We start from the raw sequence: 27249 nt of genomic DNA, 5'->3' as shown, positions 1-27249 counted from the left end.
CTATGACTCCAGAGCACTCTAGGGGCCTGTCTATTCAGTGAAGGAGGCTTCCACTGGTGTTGTGGGGAGCATCTTGGGCATTGACTCAGGTGCGGGGGCCACTCTCTTCTTCGAGATAATCCTGATAGAGCTGGCAAAGGTGAGACAGTTCTTTCTCTGATGGCTGTTTCCAGCTGTACCATAGATACCATGGTTCACCTGAGACCAGGGTGGGGACTGGCAGAGAAGTACTCATAGCTCCATGAGAGGCACTAAAATCAAGGTCCCGGGGTTCAACTTGGGAGATGTGGTAACTGAGGAGACCATGATCCCTGGCTTTCTGGATGGCATGGGTCAACATCTTGTGCTGCTTCATACAGACTCCTGTGTATGGAGCATGGAAGATAATACCCGTGTGGGCACTGACAAACTGTTCCAAGAGCTTAACATTCCTAAAGTCAACATGCAACTTGTGATCTTGGCAGATGGGGCAGGGATTCCCAGCAACTTTTTTCCTATGTATACATGTCTTTTGAGTCTGCTGTGGGGGTATACCACCCTTGTTGTAGTGGCAATAGTCCACCCAGTTGGGACGAGAACCCTATGGTTCTTGGTATTCTTCTGATTCCAGATATTTCCAGGGTTCATTCTCATATAGTGAAATGGGAACTGGGGGCAAAGAATCTTTCTCAGAAGGAGCTTTGGTGAAAGAGTCTGGAGGGGAACCTGAACTCCATTTGTACTTCAGAAGACAGAAAGGATAGGAAGCTGCCTCAGTAGGTGTTTAATATGGGCATCACCATCTTAAACCCAGATCAGGTAAGTTGTGTTCTTATTGAGAAAAAAAAAAAAAAATATATATATATATATATATATATATAATTTTGTAATTTGGAGATTATTTAAAAGTTATTTATAACACAAGATTAAAAACAGTAAGTCAGAGAGAGAGAGACAGAGAAGTAAAAGGATTATATATAGAGAGATATATTTTTGATAAGGAAGGTTATAAAAAGAAGAAAATAATTTTGTATGAGAGAAGATCTTATATGGTAAATTTTTGTCCTAAAGTAAAATGACTTATTATTTTAAAAGAAGTAGTACAAACAAATCAATATGTTGTTCATGGTCTAAGTCCTAATAAAGATTGTGGGAAAACAAATTTAGAAAAGAAATTTTGTATGTGATTTAATTGTCTACAATTAAAAAGAAATTACCTATAACAGTCTTTCTAAGATTGGTCATCTATGTTAAAATAAGATTTTTCTAAGGTATTAATTTACTCTTAATAAAATTATAAGAGGTTTGTTTTTTAATTCTATAATCTTAGACCTACAGCTCCCTTATCCCCAGTGGCTTCTGCAGGCAACACACCTCATTGCCACCAATCACCCATTGATTCCTTTCAGATAGTCAACCCGGACAGTACCCAGTGCAAGGCATCTTACCAGCCTTCCTCTATGATGACCTCTGGCAGGTCACCAATGGGAAAGAGGGATGGTTATTGTACATGTTCTCTTCACAACTTCAGATATTTACAACTAGAAGTCACATTCTAGATGATTAGGAAAAAGTCATGGGGATTCAAAACCTCATTCAGAGTACTTTTCAGACCTATAACCCTAATTGAGCAGATGTCCAGTCCCTTTTGAACATTCTCCTCACTGGATGAAAAATTAAAAAAAAAAAATCCTTGGTTATTAGAAGTGCTAGGGAGGAAATGGACAGAGCCCACAGAGACAAGATAAAAAATCCTGTTAAGAGACCAGAGAATGAGGTTGTGACAGACCTTGACCCCTTTAGGATCCTGAGACAGGAATGAAAAAGGCAAGATTCAGGCATGATGAAACGTTAATGTTAAAGGGAATAAGGCCACAGAAGAAAGACCCACTAATTGGAGTAAGCTAAGAAAAATTAATCAACAACCCCCAAAACTATATATCTTCCCAGAGAGGTTGAGGGGAAAATATGAAGTTGTATACTGCTCTTACTCCTGATTCAGCAGAGGGAGAGAGGCAGTTCTGAAATCTGTTTGTCTCCCAGAGGACATCAGACATTAGCTATAAACTCCAAAAGGTAAAATTAGAGCTCAATGCTCCCATCTTAAGACTAATATACCTAGGCAATAAGGTGTTCAACAACCAAGAAGGGGAGGAGGAGCATAAAGAAGAAAGAGAGGCCAAAAAGCAAGCCCAACTACTGGTTGTTACCTATCCATGGAAAATCACAGCTCCAGTGAGTTACTGCTGGTCCTCTAACCAGTAGAAAAGATTCCGAAGACCGAAGAGACTAGGACCAAACCAATGTGCCTTCTGTAAGGAAGAGGGTCACTGGAAAAGGGACCCATCTGAAAGGAGGGGGAAGGGTGAATGTCCCACCCAGGTGTTTCACAGTAGCAGATGGTCTAAGTAGAAAAAAAAAGTCTACAGGTCCTAGGGGCTCCTCAATTGGCACTCTAGGTATCCTTCAAGGTGTCCTGACTGACACTGGACATAGGGGACAAGCCTCTTGGCTCCTTGGTTGGGACAGGGTCCACCTACTCTGTTTTGAACACACCCAGGGGTATACTTACTCAACAAAATGGCAGGATTCCCCAGCAGCTAACGTGGACTATGTCGTCTCAAGAGTTCAAACCCTATACCCAGCCCCCACAATATTTGGAGAGGCCTAGATGAACTGACTCTTGAACAAAGAATCCTCTTCCAGTATGTGGATAACATCCTTGTTGCCAGCCCTTCTAAAAAATTTGAGATCAAAATACCCATTAGCCTTTAACTTCCTGAGAGAAAGGAGTTCTAAGATTTCCCGCCAAAAGCACAAATATCTCAGCAACAAGTAACCTATCTGTAGTTACTCCTAGAAGAAGAACAACAAAGTTAGTTCCAAGGGAGATGGGAAGTAACATGCCAACTACAGCAACCAAAGACCTGGAAACAACTACAAGGGTTTCTGGGCATGGCAGGATTTGGCATCCTCTGAATTGCTAGCTTTGGCCTCATTGCCCATCCTCTATAAAAACAATTAAAAGGGCACAGACCCTTTTAAATGAATGAAAAAATGTAACCAAGCATTCCCCAAACTTAAAACCTAGCTCACAAGGGCCCCAGCTTTAAGCCTACCCAACTTAACTAAATCTTTCTATCTTTATGTTCATGAAAAGGGAAAAGCCTTAGGAGTACTAACTTAAAGGTTGGGCCCACTGACCCACGTAGTATCCTACTTTTTCATGCAGTTGGACCCAGTTGCTAAACGCTGGCCACCCTGCCTTTGGTTGATGGCAGCCATGGCCCTCCTTTGAAAAGAGAGAAGTTAACCTTTGGAGAACCCCCAACCATCTGAACTCTCCACCATACCCAGACCCTCACAAGAGAAACAGGAGTAGAATGACTATCTCCAGGCAAGGCTCTCCAGTTACAAAGTTATTGCAAGCTGTAAGAAATTTAGCCCAGCTGGCAACAGTTCATGGCCATGGCCACCAGAAGGGGGAAACTAAGGTAATTAAAGAAAATAATAAAGCCAATCTAATGCCAAAACAAGCAGCTTTAAGAAAGTTACCCTTCAAATGCCACTTTTTGCTTTCCCTCTTGAATCCTCCTCCTTGTTTTAAAGCAAAACAAAACAAAAAACCCTGGTTTACTCTTCAAAAAAATGGAGAAAGACCTCCAAATTGGAATATACCTGACATTCTGAATCATCCAGGAGAGCTAATAAGTCCTCATGAACAACTTATATTCCCAAAAGAAGTTACATTACAGGCCATTAGGGAAGCTCATTCTAGCACTCACTTTGGTCATGAGGCCCTTCATAACTGGCTTTTCAAGAGCATGATGGCCCCAAAGTTCAGGAAGCTAGACAAGGAGCTAGTTGAGATTTTCCCCACATGCTATGTTAAAAATTCTAATAAGCACCCAGCAGAGTTGGGTCAGGGAGGCAAAAGGGAGCTCTCAGCTGGTGAAGTACCAACATAAACGCCTAGGGGAAGATTGGTAAATTTATTTCACAGATACACCCAGAGCCTTAAAAACCTTTAAATACCTCTTGGTTCTCACTGACACTTTTTTCAGGATGGGTAAAAGACTTTGCCACCCACACTGAGATTGCACATGAGATGGTAAAGTTGCTACTGAAGAAAAATTGTCTTCAGATTCAGGCTGCCTGAGTCAATTCAAAGAAATATTGGAATAGCATTCACATGTTCCATTACTAACGCTACTTCTGAGGGTCTAGGAATAAAATGGCATCTACATGCCACCTGGAGACTGCAGTCTTCATTTATAGGACATACCCAGCTAATGGCAGCTGCTTGAACCTAAGGAAGAAAATCCCTTCTACTGAGTTGAACCACTCTCAGATCTAAAATTATTGATGTGTTTGAGGATTAAACCCTCAACCCTGGGCCTGCATATACTTTCTGTCAGGACTTAGTTTACTTGCCCTTTTATATGTATTGTCATTTTTGCTTTGGGAGTAACCTTGTTGCATCCAGAGCCTACCCCTGTTTGGAAAACACATGACCTCAAGGAGATTGCACCCTATGGCACCTAATCCCCAGAGAAGTCAAAATCTTTGTTTCCTGTCCTCCTTTTGCCCAAGGAATAAAAGGGTGATTAGGCTTATTCTAGCTTCCACCAGGATAACAGGCAGTTTCCTAAACCCCAGGGAAGGTTTGCCTACCATGAGGTTACCCTCTGCAACCTCACAACATTACGGAAATGCGAGCTGATGTGAACGATGATCCCCTTACCTGAATTCTCCCTAGTCTAATTAGCCAATATTGTGCTTGGTAACTGTCTGGCTCTTGATTACTTGTCAAAACAAGGTGAGGTGTATATAGTCACCAAGTCTTCCTCTTGTACTTGGGTAAATAATTCAGGATTAATTCAAAAAGATGTTAAAATAATCTACAACCAGGCCAAGTGGTTCCACCAATTAACCAAAGGACACAGACCCTCAAGGAATATAAAAACATAAAATAAGCCATCCCTAATCTCACTTAGTTCTTATTCTTCCTAGGCCCTTTAGCTGCTATTATACTTCTCTTGATTTTGGGGCCCTGTCTCCTAAATTGTCGCTCTTATTTGTGTCTAAACAAATAGAGGCCATAAAACTACAGAAAACAGTTACTCAGTGATATAAACGGCTAGGCTCACACCCAGGAGATAACCAGACCTACCTAAGACTAGCTACAGAAGAATTTCCCTCCTCAGGGGACATATCAACATCTAAATTCAGCTGGAAGAAGTTATAGAAGATGAACCCTGGCTCGTTTGAACCTCTAAAGGAGTGAATATAAGAAAAGGGGGAATTTGTTACCCAGTGTAATGACTACATGACATACCTGAATTTCTACTCAACACTAAGTCTGCTTATCTTTAAAAAACTGGATATTTGCTGTAAGAAGTTTTCTCTGTATTCAGACTAGCTGAGACTGGTTAGGTCCAAGATAGCTGGTATGGTTTGGATCTGTTTCCCTACCAAATCTCATGTCAAATTGTAATCCCCAGTGTTGGAGGTGGGGACAGGTGGGAAGTGATTAAATTATGGGGGTGGTTTCTCAGAAATGGTTTAGCACCGACCCCTTGGTGCTGTTCTTGTGACAGTGAATTCTCATGAGATTTGTCTGTTTAAGAGTGAATGATACCTTCCCCCTCACTCTCTATTGCTCCTTCTTCAACCATGTAAAGTGCCTGCTCCCATTTTGACTTCAACCATGAGTAAAAGTTCCTTGAGGCCTCCTCACAAGCATATGCCACCATGTTTCCTGTACATCCTGCAGAACTGTGAGCTGAATACAGTTCTTTTCTTTTACATTATCCAGTTTCAGGCCTTACTTTATAGCAATGTGAGGCCAGACTAATTCAGGAAATTGGTGTCAAGGAGTAGGACATTGGTATAAAGATGCCTGAAAATGTGGAAGCAACTTTGGAATTGGGTAACAAGAAAAGGTTGTAAGAGTTTCGAGGGCTCAGAAGAAGACAGGAAGAGGAGGGAAATTTTAGAACTTCCTTGAGACTGGTAGTATGGCTGTGACCAAAATGTTGATAGTGACATGGATGGTTAAGGCAAGGCTGAGAAGGTCTCAGATGCAAATGAGGAATTTATTGGTAACTGGAGCAAAGGTCACTTTTGTTATGCCTTAGCAAAGGGTTTAGGTTCATTGTTCCCTTGCCTTAGGGATCTGTGGAACTTTGAACTTGAGAATTACGATTTAGGGTATCTGGTAGAAGAGATTTCTAAGCAGCAAAGCTTTCAAGATGTAGCCTGCCTGCTCCAACAGCTTATGCTCATATGTGTGAGCAAATAAATGACTTAAAACTGAAACTTATATTTAAAAGGGAAGTAGAATGTGTAAGTTTGGAAAATTTGTAGCTTGGCCATGTGGTAGAAAAAAAACCCCACCATTTTCCAGGGGGCAATTTAAGCAGGCTGCAGAAATTTGCATAAGTGAAAAGGAGCCAAGTGTTAATAGCCAAGACAATGGAGAAAAGGCCTTGAAGGCATTTTGGAGACATTTGCAGCAGCCCCTCCCATCATAGATCTGGAGGTCTAGGAGAATAGAATAGTTGTGTTGGCCAGACCAGGGCCCCATTACCCTGTGCAGCCTCAAGACACTGCTCCCCACATCCCAGCTGCTCTGGCTTTAGCATCAGCCCAAAGGGCACCAGATACAACTCAAGCTGCTTCTGCAGAGAATGCAAGCCATAAGCCTTGGGAGCTTCTGTGTAGTGTTAAGACTGTGGGTGCACAGAGTATAAGAGTTAAGGCTTGGTAGCTTCTGCCCAGATTTCAGAGGATGTATAGAAAAGCCTGAATTTCCAGGCAGAGGCCTGCTGCAGGGGCAAAGTCCTCATTGAAAACCTCTACTAGGGCAGTGTGCAGGGGAAATGTGGGGGAGCAGACCCTACACAGAGCCCCCACTGGAGCACTGCATAGTGGAGTTATGAGAAGGGGGCAACAGTACTCCAGACCCCAGAACTGTAGATCTACCAACATCTTCTACCCTACACTTGGAAAAGCCTTAGGAACCCAATAGCAGCCAGTGGGAGCAGCTGCAGAAGCTGAACCTTGCAAACCCAGAGAGGCAGAGCTTCCCAAGGCTTTAGGAGCCAACTTCTCACATCAGTTTGACCCAGATGTGGGACATGGATTCAAAGGTGATTACTGTGAAGCTTTAAGATTTAATGACTATACAGCATGGGGCCCATAGAACCTTTTATTTTGGCCAATTTCCCCTCTTTGGAATGAGCATATTACCTAATGCTTGTACCTTCGTTGTATCTGTCTCTCTGGTTTTGTATAAAGCTCACTGGAAGAGATGGAATTTATATTTTGTCAGAGAGACAACTACCCTAGTAATATTCTACTCTCAATTTAAAAGAACTAAGACATAAATGCCACCTAATTAACCCCCTAATGATTTCTTTAAGGACCAGTGATTTTCAACTGGTTGTGTAGTGGATACTGTGATGTTCCAACTACACTGTCTATCAGAATTAAAGGACTTATTCTACAGCCTCTGGCAGTGCTGCTACCTGGTAGCTTTTAGCTATCAAGCATTCCTATTATTTGCTTTCAGCTGAAGAGAGTCTATTCACCCAAACTCTTACTCTGTCTCTGGGGACAGACTATATGCATTAAATGGTTCTGGCAGTGCTGCTACCTGGTAGCTTTCAGCTATCAAGCGTTCCTATTATTTGCTGCCGGCTGAAGAGAGTCTATTCACCCAAACTCTCTGTCTCTGGGGGCAGACTATATGCGTTAAATGGTTGATAGGGAAATAAAAGCCATAAAAGCCTTGCCACTCCTTACAACCTTGGGACAATTTTTTTTTTTTTTTGAGACAGAGTTTTGCTCTTGTTGCCCAGGCTGGAATGCAATGGAGTGATCTTGGCTCACCACAACCTCCGCCTCCTGGGTTCAAGCGATTCTCCTGCCTCAGCCTCCCAAGTAGCTGGGATTACAGGAATGAGCCACCATGCCGGGCTAGCTTTGTATTTTTAGTAGAGATGGAGTTTCTCCATGTTGGTCAGGCTCATCTCGAACTCCCGACCTTGACCTCAGGTGATCCACAACCATGGAACAATTTAAAAGAGCCATTATAGCTTCAAAGATTCCTTCAGGGTTCATTGACCTTTTCTGAAACTCAATTACAGCCCAGCTTCACCTTTTGCCCAAAAATGCTTCCTTCCCTCCTCCCAGCCACCATAGGTATGGATTCTGAGAGTGTTTCCTAATAAAATCTGGCTCTTGTATTGAGAATAGACACTAATAAACAAAAATATAAGTACATGGGTCAGTTGAGATGACATTGTAGTAATCTTGGAAATAAATTTTGAAAGTAGCAGTGGAAGTGCTAGAAATATTTGGATTTTAAACAACAGAATTTTCTGAAGACTGGGTGTGGGATTGTTAGAGAAAATGATGACTCAGGGATGACTCCAATGATCTTTGCTTGAGTACTGGAAAAATGGTTTGGGTGGGGGGACTATGGTTGGAACAGATTTTGGAAGGGGTTATTATGAATTCATTTTGAGCTGGGCACAGTGGCTCATGCCTGTAATCCCAGCACTTTGGGAGGCCGAGGTGGGCGGATCACGAGGCCAGGAGTTCGAAACCAGCCTGACCAACATAGTGAAACCATCTTTACTAAAAATACAAAAAATAGCCAGGTGTGGTGGTGTGTGCCTGTAACCCCAGCTACTTAGGAGGCTGAGGCAGGAGAATCGCTTGAACCGAGGAAGTGGAGGTCGCAGTGAGCCGAGATTGAGCCACTGCACTCCAGCCTAGGCAACAGAGTGAGACTCCATCTCAAAAAAAAAAAAAAAAAAAAAGAATTCATTTTGAAGTATGTTGAAGTATGTCTATTAGACATCCAGCAGAGATGAGAAGTAGACAATGGGATTTACAGAAATTCAATCTGGTAGAGAATTATGGGTGAGAAATATCATTTTAGAAGTCTTTGGCATATACTAATGTTTAAATATATGAGAATAGATGATACCTCCAAGAGAATGAGTATAAATAAAGAAGAGAAGAGCACTAAAGATTGATACTTGAATTTAGGGACTGGGGAGGAGAATCAGCAAAGAAGCCAATGATGGAATGACCATTGAGGTAGAAGGAATACCAAAGGGGAATAGTTGGAAGACAAATGGAAAAGTATATAAAGGAGAAAGGGTATGATCAACTACTTAAAATGCTGCTACAGGTCAAATAAATTGGCTTTGATCACTTCGATGGTGAAAATGATGGCAGTATTCCTAATGGGGTGATGAGATATAAAACATAATCAGAGTAGTTATACAAGCATGTTTGAGCAAAGGAAATAAAATATCTCTTTCTAGGTATTTTGCTATAAAGAGAAACAGAATAAGAAGTAGTTGGTAGGGACAGTGAAGTCTGAACAACTTTGGTTTGCTTTTTTGTTTGTTTGTTTGTTTTTTGTAGAGACAAGGATCTCATTTTGTTGCCCAGGTTGGTCTCAAATTCCTGGCCTCGAGGAATCCCCCAGCCCCAGCCTACCAAAGAGCTGAGATTACAGGTGTAAACCACCATGCCTGGCATAATTTTTTTTTTTTTTAAGGAGAAAGGATAGTATATTTGTATGCTAATAGGAATGATCAAATGGATGGTAAAACATTGATGATAAAAGGAGAAATTTCTGGCGAAATGAACATGGGTTAAACAAGAGTAGATAGGCTACACTGCGCAAGTAAAGAGAATGCTATGGCCAGGTGCTGTGGCTCATGCCTGTAATCCCAGCACTTTGGGAGGCCGAGGTGGGCAGATCATGAGGTCAGGAGATCGAGACCATCCTGGCTAACATGGTGAAACCTCATCTCTACTTAAAATACAAACAATTAGCTGGGCATGGTGACAGGCGCCTGTGGTCCCAGCTACTCAGGAGGCTGAGGCAGGAGAATGGCATGAACCCGGGAGGTGGAGCTCACAGTGAGCTGAGATTGCGCCACTGCACTCCAGCCTGGGTGACAGAGCGAGACTCTGTCTCAAAAAAAAAAAGACAGAATGCTATTAGATATGAACATGACAACATAGCAATACAAATAAATACATGCAAAGTATTTTTATGGAACAGTACTTGCAATTAATATGTTGAAGTTTCTTCCATAATTTTATCTAGAAAAGGGTACAATATAATCAGATTAGTCAGTTGATTACTTTAAAATATAAAGTGAAATACATTTAAAGATTGGACATTGGAAACTTTTTTGGCTATGTATAATTTTAGCATAATTAAATAATAGCCTATCTTCTTAATATGCAATAGATCCAAAGCCAAACATTATATGTGTTATTAAAAATGTGTTTATGAATAAATACATCCTTTTTGCTACATATTAATTTAGTGTAAATACTATACATCACATGCTAATGAAGAAAAAGGCAAAAATGTGCCTAGGAAAAATGGATGTTATTAAAGATTCTATTTAATTAATCATCAAAAATATAACTATAAAATGTATTGCTTAAAGTTAGAACTTTATTATATATCACAAAAAATGAGTTACATGACTGTTAACATTACTCTGAAGCATTTGTTAGGCAACGCATTACCAAGAATGTATCAAAACAGAGCCAGGAAAGTAGTTAGCATCTTCCATATATCCTGATTTAACTAATCAATTTTATGTAAGACATTTGTACATACGTCAGATTCCAATAGCAAATTCTGTAGCACTGGGCCATACCACTTACAAATAAGAGCATCTGGAGACAACCTGTGAGAAAATCCCCTTTTCCATGGTTATTATCCACATAGGTTCAAACTCAATTTCAGCTATTGTTTGTATTTATTCAGGGTCATATTGGAAGGGACTATATGCAAAAACACTGTCCTTCTAATCCTGCCCACCTCTTTAAAATTTCATTTCAGTTATGATCTTTGCTCCATTTACTCTTTGGGTTTAATTTTTCTTCTTTATGGGTTTGCTAAAAACAAACATAATAATCTCAACTATTGTCATTTAAAGCAGAGATGAATTATTGCCATTAAGTGAAGAGATACTTGTTGCAGTATGAATGACTCATTTGTGAAGCAATGCAAGCTGCTTCTCCCAAGATCTCCATCTTCTGTCACCATAGAAAAGTCAAGGCTCTACAAAAGAAATCAGAAACTAATGCTTTGCCTGGTTAAATTTGAAGTTGGTCTTGACCCTTGCAATACCAATCCATTCTTTATGTAAATCAACTTGGATTCATTTGTTTGTGTAAATTTCTGTATAAAGAGTGGCTAGCCCTTAAACTGCCATTTTGTCACTTACTCATCGTAAAATATCTGGTACAAATATTTCTTCAATAGCCATCAAGCAAAGAAGAGTGTTTCACATTATATAACTTGAGATGTCTGAAGTTTGATAATTTTTGTTTTTCCAAGAAATATGTTGAGTTGGAATTATATTTTTCAGTAAAGAAACAGAGACCTGTAGCTAGCTATCATTGAGCCATCTACCTATCTATCCCTTTTGATATATATGATACATATCATCTCCTGCTGAGGCACTTCCCCTGATGTCTTATATTTAAGAATTGGGAGGCTAATTTCCTTGTTATGAAGGTCCCAATTACTAAGCACATGGGGGTTGAATTCTGCATAGGCATTTTTCCAAAAGAAATTCGTTCTTCAACATTTGTGTCATAAGTAATCCAAACCTATCTGCCAGTTTGGATGGGCTATTTTATTGAGACCTTAAAGACGTTACTTTTTCTTTTTTTTTTCTTTTTTTTTTTAGTTTTTTGGTCATGTTTCTGCTAACTGTATGGCTCTTTTCAAACACTTTTCTTGCCATTGCTGCATGGTCAAAGACTGTCAAGTCTTTTTGTCTCTGGGCATGGAACCAAGAAGACAAACAAAAAAACAGAAAATATTATTCTGTTGGGAAGGTGCTGCATTTATCTCTAGGCCCTGACCAGACAATCTCAGCTTCTCTGTTTATTTTACCATTTCTATAGACTTTCCACACAAACTTGAGCCTCTTACTCTTTGGATAATCTAAACAAGAGTAATATTAATCATACTTGCTTCTCCAAGAGATAGAAAGCAAGAAGAGGGTGATAAAGTTAGGTATTAGTAACTGATTTGTAGGAATCGGAACAAATCTGAATTAGTTTTTGTCATCTCTGTCAAAAATATGAGGAATAGAGTTAAAAATTATGTCCTTTACATAGAATAGCCTACATAAAAAATTCTGTATTTTGGTACCATATCTCCTCAATATGTATATAGGCTGATAATCAGGGCTATTATTTTTTGGTCTTGAAGGCTTATTCTAACCTTTAAAACTTGTGTGAGTTTGTGTTTCTGTGTGAGTGTGTGTGTGTGTATGCATGTGTGTATATATGTATGTATATGTAAAAGAATGTATTCTTAGCACTTGAAATGAAAACTTCTACCACTGTTACTATATAACTTAAATACTATGTATAATAAAAAAAAAACAGCCGTGTGGAAGAGTCACACACTGTCAGGTGTAAATATCAAATCAAATATCTTGAAATATCTAAAACCATATGTAGTAACAAATGTTTGAACCAGTAAATTGGATGCAAACTGAATTTTTGCTGCAAGATTTTTATCACCTGGATTAATTAACCTTTATTATTTTTCTATTTGACAATATGAAAATTTATGTGTGCATTTTAATGATCTGTGCATGTATTTTCCTTTAAGTTCCCTATGTTTCAGTAACAACATAAAATCAAGTTCTTTGGCAGATTATATTTGTTCCAACTGAATATAAAAATGTATTCTGGGTTGGAGAAAACAAGTTGCACCCGAGACAGTGATGTAGTCAGACGCTTTTTGACAATGGTTCATGGAAGCTTACATTCCCTCTGGTGAAAGCTAGCATGACAAATTGAATCCTAGGATATAAAAAAAGCACATTATATCATGCATTTTGATAATAGAAGTGGTGATTAGGAAAGGTAGCAGATTATTTAAGTAGTAGAATAGAAGCTTTTTATATTATACATTTGTTAATATTTTAAGTTAAACAATATCTTTATGAAAAAAATTTCAATTGAAAAAACAGGAGGGAAGAGCATTAAACTGTGGTACAGCAATGAATAAAAGCCTTAGGTGGCCCAATAGGATGTTCCTGGGTAAGTAATTCAAAGAAGAGTATTGCATAGGGTAGTCACCAGGCCCTAAATCCCTATCATGTTCAGTGAGCAACTGAGAGCTGACCAGAGAAAATGTATATATGTCTCAAATACCATAATAGATCCCCAAAGTTTAGCAGCTTAAGACAGTTAAATGACTTAACCATATGCAATAGGTTCATTCCTGAAGGGATATTTGAGTGGTGTACCTCAATAGCCTCCACATTAGTAAACACCATCTAAATACATCTTAAATATATCATTTATAACAAAAAATTAAAAAAATTATATTATGCTAGATATAAATGTAATAACAAGGAAACTCTGTAAGATCTTTAGGAAAAAAAGAAAAATTCATGGAAATCATAATAGAATAACTAAATAATTTATAGTTATACAATAACCATGGAAGAGAAGGGTCTATATCAATGATTACTCTACAAATTCAGTGAGACTCCAGTTAATATCCTAGCAAGATTTTAAAAAATGTTTATAAAATATCAGAGCTTAAGAATATCCAAGACGTTTATGAGGAAGGTTTGTCTTATCATACATGAAGGCTAATTATAAAGGTAGAGTAAATATGGGCAATTTATTAGAAGAAAGCCATTTATTTCTCACACTTCTAGAGGCTGCAAAGTCCAAGATAAAGGTGCTAGCAAGTTTTTTGTCTGGCAAATGTCCAGACTGTGCTTCCAAGATGGCCCTTGATGCTGTGTCCTCACATGTAAGACAGCACATGGACAAAAAAGGAAACAAGCTCCCTCTGCCAAGTTATTTTGTAAGGGCACCTAATTCCACTCATGAGGGAGGAGCCCTCATGGCCTAATCACCTCTTAAAGGACCACCCTTTAATACCATTACATTGGCAACACCTGAGTTTTTGAGAGGACATAGCATATATTTTAATTCACAATGAATGAGAATATAAAATAATATTCAAAGGATGTCTTTATCAACTAATTATACTGAAGAAGTGATCTCATCCCACAATTTTTTTTTTTTTTTTTTTTTAGATGGAGTCTTGATCTGTCTTCCAGGCTGGAGTACTGGAGTGCAATGGCATGATCTCTGCTCACTACAACCTCCTCCTCCTGGGTTTAAGAGATTCTCCTGCCTCAGCCTCCCAAGTAGCTAGGATTACAGGTGCCCACCACCACACCCGGCTAATTTTGTATTTTTAGTACAGACAGGGCTTCACCATTTTGGCCAAGCTGCTCTCAAATTCGTGACGTTAGGTGATCCACCCACCTCGGCCCCCCATATTGCTGGGATTACAGGCGTGAGCCAACAGTGCCCAGCCTCATCCCACATTTTAAAATAAGGAATTAGAGCTACACTTCATGACATAGTAAAAAATCAAATACAGGTGGATGAAAATTTAAATGTGAAAAATATAACTTTATTATTATTATTATTTTAAGAGACAAGGTCTCGCTGTGTCACCCAAGCTGAAATGTAGTGGTGTGATTGTGGCTCACTGCAGCCTCGACCTCTTGGGCTCAAGGGAGCTTCCTGTCTCAGCCTCCCAAGTATCTGGAACTATAGGTACATGCCACCAGAATTGGCTATTTTTCATATTTAATTTTAATTTTTTTTTTTTTTTTAGACACAGCATCTCACTATGTTGCCTAGGCTGGTCTCGAACTTCTGGCAACAAGTGATGCTGCCAACTCAGCCTCCCAAAATGCTGAGATTACAGGCATAAGCCACCATGCCCAGCCTCAAAAACATGACTTCAAACATTTAAAAGAAAATAATTAAAATTTATGGAAGGGGAACGTTTTTAAAAAATAAGACATGAAATCATAGTAAAAAAATTGATAAATGAGAATATATTCAAATTCAAAATTTCTCTTGAACTAAATGCATGATCAAACTAAAGCAAAGTACAGAATTAGGAAATGGACTTATTACCTAATAAGTTAAAAATAGTGTTTATAATGTGTTTTTTAGAGACCAACCAACATGTAGAAGTAGAAATACTGAATGATGAATAAACATCTGAAGAGTTGCCCAAACTCACTACTAATTAAAGAAATAACAACTTAAAAATCCAGGAGCTATCACTTTCAATTCATGATACTGAAGGAAAAAAAATTAAATCTGCAAATACCAACTACATTTGCTTATATATTGATGTAATTTTAAGTGTACTACCTGAGAAAGCACATGTGTCAATACCTAATAAAGTTGAAGATGCACATACCTTACAACTCAGCAATTTCACTACTGTAAAACTAAAGGAAATTTCACATTGGCAAAAGAAGACATGCTCAAACATGTTTATTAAAATATTGTCTATAATGGCAAATATCATAACCTAAATACCCACCAACAGCAGAACTAATTAAATTGTGCTTAAAGCAGCCAACTTTGGCAGAGTAATTAAAAGTGATTTTTTTTTTTTTTTTGAGGCAGACTTTGTTTGAAGTTGACTCTGTCACTTTGAACACAGCGTAGTTCTCTGATTTTATTCCCTCATTTGTAAAATGGGAATAAAATTGTACTGACCTCATGTTTTTGTTGTCAAGATTCAAAGGTTAATATAGGATTCAGATTATAATCCGATACATAGTGAACATATAATAATCGTAAGCTATTATTAATACTGGTCAAAAGACCCTAGACCATACATCAGATAAAATAAATAAATTAGATCTATATTTGTCAATGTGAATAAATTTAAGGGAATAACATTTAAGACATTTGTAAGGAAAGACATAAAGCATGGCACCATTTATATAATTTTAAGACTTGAAGATAATGTTATGTATTGTTAATGGATATATATGTATAGCAAAAATAAAAAAAATGCATGAAAATATATAAGACCTTATCTGTACCTGAAATATTTATTAAAAATATTTATAAATATTTATATATATAAATATATATAAGAACTTATCTGTACCTGAAATATTTATTAAAAAATAAACCTGAAGAAAATGATGTATACAAGTATATGAGCATTTGTTTGACTGTGTCTTTTTATCTGCATGACATATTTGGTAATTAAATATATTATAATGTTACTATACCTTTTGACCAAGAAGTCTGCACATACCAAGCTTTCCAGTTTTATTTTCCTGTATTATTCAATGTTTAGCAACAACTTCTATTTTTAAAAGTGCAGTTTCATTTAACTCTTTGAGTGTTCTTTTGTAATAATTCAATATAATCCATATGTGTCATAAATTGATTTAGAGTATAAGCACGCCATACTATTATTAAAATGTTTATACATGTTAATTAATGTAAATATTTTGGTAAGTACTGACTACAGGAAGATCATAGTTCCATCCTGAGAAGTAGCATAGGACATTCAAAATAGGAGTTGAAAACTAAGTTATACTGCAGCTACTGTGAAAACATCCATTCCTTCGAATATTTTCATGGCACCTGATGTGCATACAGTAGTCCCCCTTATCCACAGGGGATACATTCCAAGACCCACAGTGTTTGCTTGAACCTGTGGATAATATTGAACTCTATATATTCTGTGTTTTTTACCATCTGATAACAGAGATGGCTATTAAGTGACTAACTAGCAGGTAGTGTGTCTGGCATGAATACAATGGACAAAGAGATGATTCATGTCCTGGGCAGAATGGATTGGGACAATGCAAGATTTCATCATGCCACTCAGAATGGCTTGCATTTTAAAATTTATGAATTCCTTATTTCTGGAATGACACTTTTAATATTTTTGGACCATAGTTGACCAGGTAACTAAAACTGAGGAAAGCAAAACAGTGGATAAGAAGAAATTACTGTATGCTCCATTTGTTCTGTAAATTCTAATTTTAGTAGACCTCCTGCTAAAGAAAATGATCCCTTCTCATATTCTGTGATGAGGATCTTGGATTATCAAGAGCAAGGGTTGGCAAACATTTGCTATAAAGGAAAAGATAGCAAATATTGAGGTCTACATGTTCTCTGTCACAAGTACACTCAATTGTGCTGTTGCAGTGCAAATGTAAGCACAGACAACATGAACATAAAAAGATATTGCTATGTTCCAATAAAACTTTACTTGAAAAAAAAAGTTTTTAGCATGAAGTGTGCTGAATTTTATCGAAGGCCTTTTCTGCATCTATTGAGATAATCATGTGGTTTTTGTCATTGGTTCTGTTTATGTGATGGATTATGTTTATTGATTTGCATATGTTGAACCAGCCTTGCATCCCAGGGATGAAGCCAACTTGATCGTCGTGGATAAGCTGTTTGATGTGCTGCTGGATTCGGTTTGCCAGTATTTTATTAAGGATTTTCGCATCAATGTTCATCAGGGATACTGGCCTGAAATTTTCTTTTTTTGTTGTGTCTCAGCCAGGTTTTGGTATCAGGATGATGCTGGCCTCATAAAGTGAGTTAAGGAGGAGTCCCTCTTTTTCTATTGTTTAGAATAGTTTCAGAAGGAATGGTACCAGCTCCTCTTTGTACCTCTGGTAGAATTTGGCTGTGAATCCGTCTGGTCCTGGGCTTTTTTTGTTGGTAGGCTGTTAAATACGCCTCAATTTCAGAACTTGTTATTGGTCTATTCAGGGATTCGACTTCTTCCTGGTTTAGTCTTGGGAGGCTGTATGTGTCTGGGAATTTATCCATTTCTTCTAGATTTTCTAGTTTATTTGCATAGAGGTGTTTATAGTATTCTCTGATGGTAGTTTGTATTTCTGTGGGATCGGTGGTGATATCCCCTTTATCAATTTTTATTGTGTTTATTTGATTCTTCTCTCTTTTCTTCTTTATTAGTCTTGCTAGCGGTCTACCTATTTTGTTAATCTTTTCAAAAAACCAGCTCCTGGATTCATTGATATTTTGAAGGGGTTTTCATGTCTCTATCTCCTTCAATTTTAGTTATTCTTGTCTTAGCTATTTATTGTCTTCTGCTAGCTTTTTAATTTGTTTGTTCTTGATTCTTTAGTTCTTTTAATTGTGATGTGAGGGTGTCAATTTTAGGCCTTTCCCACTTTCTGATGTGGGCATTTAGTGCTATAAATTTCCTTCTAAACACTGCTTTAGCTGTGCCCCAGAGATTCTGTTACGTTGTGTCTTTGTTCTCATTGGCTTCAAAGAACTTATTTATTTCTGGCCTGAATTTCATTATTTACCCAGTAGTCATTCAGGAGCAGGTTTTTCTGTTTCCACGTAGTTGTGCGGTTTTGAGTGAGTTTCTTAAACCTGAGTGCTAATTTCATTGCACTGTGCTCTGAGAGACTGTTTTTTATGATTTCCGTTCTTTTGCATGTGCTGAGGAGTGTTTTGCTTCCAATTATGTGGTAGATTTTGGAATAAGTCCTATGTGGTGCTGAGTAGAATGTATATTCTGTTGTTTTGGGGTGCAGAATTCTGTAGATGTCTATTAGGTCTGCTTGGTCCAGAGCTGAGTTCAAGTCCTGAATATCTTTGTTAATTTTCTGTCTCGTTGATCTGTCTAATATTGACAGTAGGGTGTTAAAGTCTCCCATTATTATTGTGTCTGAGTCTAAGTCTCTTTGTAGGTCTCTAGGAACTTGCTTTATGAATCTGGGTGCTCGTATATTGGGTGCACATATATTTAGGACAGTTAGCTCTTCTTGTTGCATTGATCCCCTGGTTAGGTTGCATTGATTATGTAATGCCCTTCTTTGTCTTTTTTTGATCTTTATTGGTTTAAAGTCTGTTTTATCAGAGACTAGGATTGCAACCCCTGCTTTTTTTTTTTTTTTTTTTTTTTTTTTTGCTTTCCATTTGCTTGGTAAATCTGCCTCCATCCTTTTATTTTGAGCCTATGTGTGTCTTTGTACGTGAGATGGGTCTTCTGAATATAGCACACAGATAGGTCTTGACTCTTTATCAAGACCCAATTTGCCAGTCTGTGTTTTTTAATTGGGGCATTTAGCCCATTTACATTTAAGGTTAACATTGTTATGTGTGAATTTGACCCTGTCATCATGATGCTGGTTGGTTATTTTGCACATTAGTTGATGCAGTTTCTTCATAGTATCGTTGGTCTTTTATATTTTGGTATGTTTTTGCAGTGGCTGGTACTGGTTTTTTCTTTCCACATTTAGTGCTTCCTTCAGGAGCTCTTGTAAGGCAGTCCTGGTGATGACAAAATCTCTCAGCATTTGCTTGTCTGTAAAGGATTTTATTTCTCCTTCACTTATGAAGCTTAGTTTAGCTGGATATGAAATTCTGGGTTGAAAATTATTTTCTTTTAGAATGTTGAATATTGGCACCCACTCTCTTCTGGCTTGTAGGGTTTCTGCAGAGAGATCCACTGTTAGTCTGCTGAGCTTCCCTTTGTAGGTAACCTGACTTTTCTATCTAAGTACCCTTAAATTTTTCTCTTCCATTTCAACCTTGGAGAATCTGTCGATTATGTGTCTTGGGGTTGCTCTTCTCGAGGAGTATCTTTGTATATTCTTTGTATTTCCTAAATTTGAATGTTGGCCTGTCTTGCTAGGTTGGGGAAGTTCTCCTGGGAAATATCCTGAAGTGTGTTTTCCAACTTGGTAACCTTCTCACTGTCACTTTCAGGTACACCAATCTATTGTAGGTTTGGTCTTTTCACATAGTCCCATATTTCTTGGAGGCTTTGTCCATTCATCTCAATTTTTTTCTCTAATCTTGTCTTCATGCTTTATTTCATTAAGTTGGTCTTCAATTTCTGATATCCTTTCTTCCACCTGATTGATTTGGCTATTGATACTTGTGTATGCTTCATAAAGTTCTCTTTCTGTGTTTTTCATCTCCATCAGGTCATTTATATTCTTCTCTAAACAGGTTATTCTAGTTAGCAGTTCCTGTAACCTTTTATCAAGATTCTTAACTTCCTTGTCTTCGGTTAGAACATGCTCCTTTAACTCAGAAGAGTTTGTTATTACCCCCTTTCTGAAGACTACTTCTGTCAATTCCTTAATCTCACTCTCTGTTCAGTTTTGTGCCCTTCCTGGAGATGAGCTGTGATCATTTGGAGGAGAAGAGGCATCCTGGTTTTGGGAATTTTTAGCATTTTTTGTGCTGGTTTTTCCTCATCTTCATGGATTTATCTGCCTTTGATCTTTGATGTTGATGACATTTGCATGAGGTTTTTGTGTGGGTGCCCTTTTTGTTGATGTTGACGTTATTGCTTTCTATTTGTTGGCTTTCCTTCTAACAGTCAGGCCCCCGTATTGACGGAACACATCTCAAAATAATAAGAGGCATTTATGACAAACCCACAGCCAGTATCATACTGAATAAACAAAAGCTGGAAGCATTTTCTTTGAAAACAGGCACAAGACAAGGGTGCCCTCTCCCACCACTCCTATTCAACATAGTATTGGAAGTTCTGGCCAAGGCAATCAGGCAAGAGAAAAAAATAAAGTGTATTCAAATAGGAAGAGAGGAAGTCAAATTGTCTCTGTTTGTAGACGACATGATTGTATATTTAAAAAACCTCATCTTCTCAGCTCCAAAACTCCTTAAGCTGATCCGTAACTTCAGCAAAACCCCAGGATAAAAAATCAATGTACAAAAAATCACAAGCATTCCTGTACATCAATACACTAATGGAGAGCCAAATCATGAGTGAACTCCCATTCACAATTGCTACAAAGAGAATAACATACCTTGGAATACAACTTACAAGGAATGTGAAGGACCTTTGCAAGGAGAACTACAAACTACTGCTCAAGGAAATAAGAGAGGACACAAACAACTGAAAAAATATTCCATGCTCATGGATAGGAAGATCAATATTGTGAAAATGGCCTACTGCCCAAAGTAATTTATAGATTCAATGTTATTCCCATCAAGCTACCATTGACTTTCTTCACAGAATTAGAAAAAACTACTTTAAATTTCATATGGAACCAAAAAAAGTCCATATTTCCAAGACAATCCTAAGCAAAAAAAAAAACAAAGCTGGAGGCATCACGCCACCTGAGTTCAAACTATACTACAAGCCTACAGTAACCAAAACAGCATGGTACTGGTACCAAAACAGGTATATAGATCAATGGAACAGAACAGAGGCCTCAGGAATAATGCCACACATCTACAACCATCTGATCTTTGACAAACTTGACAAAAACAAGAAATGGGGAAAGGATTCCCTATTCAATAAATGGTGCTGGGAAATCTGGCTAGCCATATGCAGAAAATTGAAACTGGATCCCTTCCTCACACCTTATAGAAAAATTAACTCAAGATGGATTAAAGACTTAAACAAAACCTAAAATCATAAAAACCCTAGAAAAAACCTAAGCAATACCATTCAGGACATAGGCATGGGCAAAGACTTCATGACTAAAACGCCAAAAGCAATGGCAACAAAGCCAAAACTGACAAATCAGATCTAATTAAACTAAAGTGCTTCTGCACAGTAAAAGAAAGAAACTGTCATCAGAGTGAACAGGCAACCTACAGAATGGGAGAAAAATTTTGCAATCTATCTATTGACAAAGGGCTGATATTCAGAATCTACATGGAACTCAAACAAATTTACAAGAAATAAACAAAAAACACTATCAAAAAGTGGGCAAAGGATACGAACAGACACTTCTCAAAAGAAGACATTTATGCAGCCAATAAACATATAAAAAAAGCTTATCATCACTGGTCATTAGATAAATGGAAATCATAACCACAATGAGATACCATCTCACTCCAGTTAGAATGGCAATCATTAAAAAGTCAGGAAACAACAGATGCTGGAGAGGATGTGGAGAAACAGGAATGCTTTTACACTGTTGGTGGGAGTGTAAATTAGTTCAACCATTGTGGAAGACAGCGTGGCGATTCCTCAAGGATCTAGAACCAGAGATACCATTTGACCCAGCAATACCATTACTGGGTATACACCAAAAGGATTATAAATCATTCTACTACAAAGACACAGGCACATGTATGTTGATTGCAGCACTATTTACAATAGCAAAGACTTGAAACCAACCAAAATGCCAGTCAATGATAGACTGGATAAAGAAAATGTGGCACATATATACCATGGAATACTATGCAGCCATAAAGAAGGATGAGTTCATGTCCTTTACAGGGGCATGGATGGAGTTGGAAACCATCATTCTCAGAAAACTTACACAGGAACAGAAAACCAAACACCACATGTTCTCATAAGTGGGAGGTGAAATGAGAACACATGGATACAAGGAGGGGAACATCACACACCAGGGCTTGTCATGGGGTCAGAGCAAGGGGAGGGAGAGCATTAAGACAAATACCTAATGCATGTGGGGCTTAATACCTAGATGATGGGTTGATGGTTGCAGCAAGCCACCATGGCACATATATACCTATGTAACAAACCTGCACGTTCTGCACATGTATCCCAGAACTTAAAGTATAATAAAACTAAATGAATAAAAAGTAATAATTATAATTAAGAAACAACAAACAATAAAAAAAAAACAGTTGATAGGCTGTAATTTCCAGCTCTAATTCTAGATTTCTGCATACATATAGTCAGTTTCCGTCTTTATCAGACTCCACCTGACAGTTTAAAGAGATGATTCTTTGTGGAGGTAAGACATGACTGAAAGATCAACCCTGTAATTGAAGACTAACTCTGTAATTGAAGAGTTGGGGAGTATGTTGACAGATGACAGATTAGACGCTTTTAACATGCCTCAGCTACTTGGAAACAGCAAGACAGTATGTAAAAGGTCAACGCTGTGAGCTTTAATTGGAGAAGGAAAATGAAAATTCACCAGAATTATGAAGGATAACCTAGATACTGAGGAAGAGAATGAGGTCAAATAGCCCCCATGATGGTGGCTGGCGGATGAAAGTGAGTGAAGCACCAGTGTATGAGAGAGGCAGAGAGCCTCCCTCTGTGACTCACCTCTCCGCTGGAGATCTGAGCAACCCAGGACAAAGGAGAACACTCTGTTTCTCCCAAGCACTGGAGTTAACTTGGGAAGAGGCATGGAGATACTGTAAGGAAAAGAAACTGGGAAAAGCTGCAGACATTCTAGACCTGAGATGCAGAGCAGCATGCAATTTTTAATCTGGGCACATGCAAGATCTGTCATTTTTGGTGACTTGACAGCATGGCCATATAGATATTTTAGTCTCGGGCCAGAGACTGGAGCACGTACTCTGGAATGGGGTAGATATTTCCATAGCTAGTATTGTGGAAGGCACAACAGTAAGTGCTGGAATTGTGCTCTCCCCAATCACAGTCCTGGGGCTACAGGAGAGCTGCTACAGCTGCAGTTTCTCTTGAGTAATGAGACTTGCAGCCAGAGCCAAATGGATGAGCTGAAACTGGTCTGTGTGTTTCATTGCTGGGTGCCCTAGCCCAATCCCCTGAGAAGTGGTGCAGCAGAGTGCACTCTGACAGTGCAGAAAGCCAGACATTCACAGCACATACTTTCCTGGAACAGAAGCCTGAGTCACCTCACCCTTCCATAGATTGTGGTGCAGTGGGCCACTCTACTCCACACACAGGGATCTCCAGACATCTGCAGCACCTGCTCACGTGGTTCAGCAGTCTGAGCTGCTCCACCCTTCCTGGGAAGATTGTAGTGCAGTGGTGATCTGTGCTCCATATCTAGGCAGATTTCCAAGCATCCAAAGCACCTGTTCACCCAGATTGGCAGCCTGAGCTGTCCTACACCTCCTATGCAGAGACCTGAGTGAAGGGAGCCCTCTCTGCTCCACACCCCAGCAGACCTCCAGGCATTTGGAGCACCCACTCTCCTGGATAAGCAGCCCAAACTGCCCTGCCCTTTCTGTGAAGAGACTATGGTATACCCAGGCCCTTTCTGTGAAGAGACTATGGTATACCCAGGTCCTTTCTGCTCCATTCCTAGACAGATCTCCAGAAACCTGGAGTACCTGTTTGCCTAGATTGGCAGCCTGAGCTGCCCTACCCTTCCTGAACAGAGAGATTGGGCACAATGGGGCCCTCACTACTGCATGCTCAGGTATGTCTCCAACTATTTGGACAACCCACTAAACTGGACCAGAAGCCTGAGCCTCCCCACCCTTCCTGTGCAGAGTTTGTGTTGAAGCAAGGCCTTCTCTGCTTCACACATGGAAGATGTCCAGGAACTCAGAGCACTCACTCACCCAGATCAGCAGCCTGAGAGCTGCCCCACTCTTCTGTGCAGAGCCTGTGGTAAAATTGGGCCTTCTCCACTCTATGCCTAGGACTATCTCCAGGCATTATGGGCACCCTCTCACCTTAATCAGCAGCCTAAGTAGCCCATCTTTCCTGTGCAGAGGCAGTGGTGAAGCAGGGTCCTCTCTACCCCACACCGAGACATATCTGCAGGCATTCAGAGCACCCAACTCACATAGATTAGCAGCCTGAGCTGCCCAACACTTCCTGTGTAGAGATCGTGGTGCAGTGGTGCCCTCTATATGCCACATCCAGGCAGATATCCAAGCATCTGGAACACTCAGTTTTCTGAATTAGGAGTTTACGCTGCCCCCTTCATTGTTCAGAGAACTTGGGGGCACCTAGGCACACCTCCAGGCATATGTTGACTGCCCACTGGATTCTTTTAGTCCTGGTGCTTTTGAGTGCTATCAGGGGATGTGTAGGCAGCCTGCCCAGTCTGGTCTCACCTATTTTGCCCCATTCTCCCAAGCCTGAGCAAGGAGATCAAACCACTGTGGACTCCATGGACCAGCCCTTCGTCTGAGGCAACAGAGAGCTCCTCCTAGTAAACAATGTACTCAGACACATTGGCTGCACATTGACAGTGCAGAACTCCAGACATTCACAGTACATACTTGCCTGGAACAGCAGCCTGTTAGCCATAAGCACATCTTCTGGTTTGTAGGTCAAACCACAGGGCCCAATATAAAACCTCCTGACCAAAGTGCATAGGGCTACAGAAGCAAAGCAATAAAACTTTACTCAACATTCTCTGCATCACACCAACTAGAGAGAGGAGAAAGGGAAAATCAAATTTTTAAAAATAATAATATTATAGGGCAGGAATAAACAAAAATCTACCTGCACAAAAATAATTACAAAAATTAGAAGTGTCAACAACTGCAGATGAGAAGGAACCTGCAAAAGAATTCTGGCACCGTAAAAAATCTGAATGTAGTGACACCATTAAAGGATCACACTAGCTGTCCAGTCATGGTTCTTAACCAAAAGGGAAGCTGAGAAATGACAGATAAAGAATTCAAAGCATGGATTGCAAAAAGCTCAACAAGATCCAAGATAAGGTTGAAAATAAACATAAAGAAATTTCTGAAGCAATGCAGGAAATAAAGGAACAGATAAACATCATAAAAAGAAATCAATTGGAGCTTCTGGAATTAAATATTTTACTTCAGGAATTTAAAAATATAATTGAAAGCTTTATCTACAGACTGAACCAAGTAGAAGAAAAAAAATGTCAGAGCTTGAAGACCAGTCTTTCTAACCCAGACAGAAAAAAATATTAAAAAATTAAGAAAAATAAACAAAATCTTTGAGAATATGGGATTATGTAAAGCACGCAAATCTATGAATTATTGGCACTATTGAGACAGAAGAAGAAAAAGTAAACAACTTGGAAAAAATATTCAGGGAATAATTCAAGAAAATTCCCATAATCTTGCCAGTGATAAATATCCAAATACACAAATTCCAGAGGTATTTTATGAAAGACACTAAGAAAAACAAACATGATCAGCACATATAGTCACTAGATTGTTCGAGGTCAATGCAAAAGTATAAAAATCTTAAATGCTGCTAGAGAAAAAGATAAGAACACATACAAAGAAGACTTTATCAGGCTAACAGCAAATTTCTCAATAGAAATATTACAAGCCAGAAAAGATTAGGAGCCTATATTCAGCATTTTTTAAAAGAAATTCCAAATGAGAATTTCATATCCCAGCAAAGTAAGCTTTGTAAACAAAGGAAAAATAAAATCTTTCCCAGACAAGCAAGTAATAAAGACATTAGTTACTACTAGACCAGCTTTCCAAGAGATTTTCAAGGGAGTTTTAAACATGAAAACAAAGGAACAATACCTGCTATCATAAAACACACTTAAGTATATAGACCACAGACCTTGTAAAGCACCATGCAATAGAAATTACAAACCAACCAGGCAGCAACTTCATGATAGGATCAAAACCTCACGTATAAATATTAACCTTTAATGTAAAAGGTCTAAATGTTTCACTTAAAAGGCATATCATAGAAAATTGGAGGAAAATAAATAAGACCCATCCATCTGCTGTCTTCAAGAGACTAATCTTAAATGTAATGACTCCCATAGGCTCTAAGTAAAGGCTTGGAGAAAGACCACACATACAAATAGAAAACCAAAAAGAACAGGGGTGGCTATCCTTATATCAGATAAAACAGATTTTAAGTCAACAACATTAAAAAAAGAAAGATATAGAAGGGCATTACATAAGGATAAAGGGTTCAATTAAATAAGAAGATTTAACTATCTTAAATAAATACATACCCAACCTTGAAGCACTCAGATTAATTTTTCTTAAAAAAGACTTCTAGACCTATGAAAGAAATTAGATAGCCATGAAATAATAATGGGTTACTTCAACACCTCACTGACAGCAATAGACAGATCACTGAATCAAAAAAGCTAACACTTGACACATGAATAATTGGACCAAATAGATATCTACAGAATATCCCACCCATCAACCACAGGATATACATTCTTCTCATCAGCACACCGAACATACTCTAAGGTTGGCTATGTGTTTGTCCATAAAGGAAGTCTAAATATTTTTTTTTAAATCAAAATCATACCAATTACATTCTCTGACAACAGTGGAATAAAAATAGAAACAAATACATGGAAGATCTCTAAAAAACACACAATTACATAGAAATTAAACAACTTCTTTCAAAATGACTTTTCAGTAAACAATGAAATTAAGGCAGAAATCAATTTATTTTAAATAAGTGACAACAGAGACACAACATACTACAGTATCTGGGATGTAGCAAAGGTAGTGTTAAGAGGAAAGTTTATAGTGCTAAGCACCTGCCTAAAAATGTTAGAAAGATCTCAAATTAACAACAAAACATCACACCTAGAGGAACTAAAGAAATAAGAACAAACTAACCCTAAGTCTAGCAGAAGAAAAGAAATAACTAAAATCCCAGCAGAACTGAATTCGATTGAGACCCAACAATCTATGCGAAGAACCAACAGAGTAAAAAATTGT

At 38.5% G+C, this 27249-nt stretch overlaps 1 pseudogene; it reads right to left on the bottom strand.

The window, feature by feature from the left end:
* Positions 1-24259, bottom strand: LOC100608358 (small ribosomal subunit protein mS40-like; annotated as a pseudogene).
* Between the last annotated feature and the right edge of the window lie 2990 nt (positions 24260-27249).

This window comes from Pan troglodytes, chromosome 13 (assembly GCF_028858775.2).
Source record: "Pan troglodytes isolate AG18354 chromosome 13, NHGRI_mPanTro3-v2.0_pri, whole genome shotgun sequence".
Lineage (NCBI taxonomy): Eukaryota > Metazoa > Chordata > Mammalia > Primates > Hominidae > Pan > Pan troglodytes.
The sequence above is the reverse complement of the archived record's forward strand: the minus strand, read 5'-3'. Positions and strand labels throughout refer to the sequence as shown.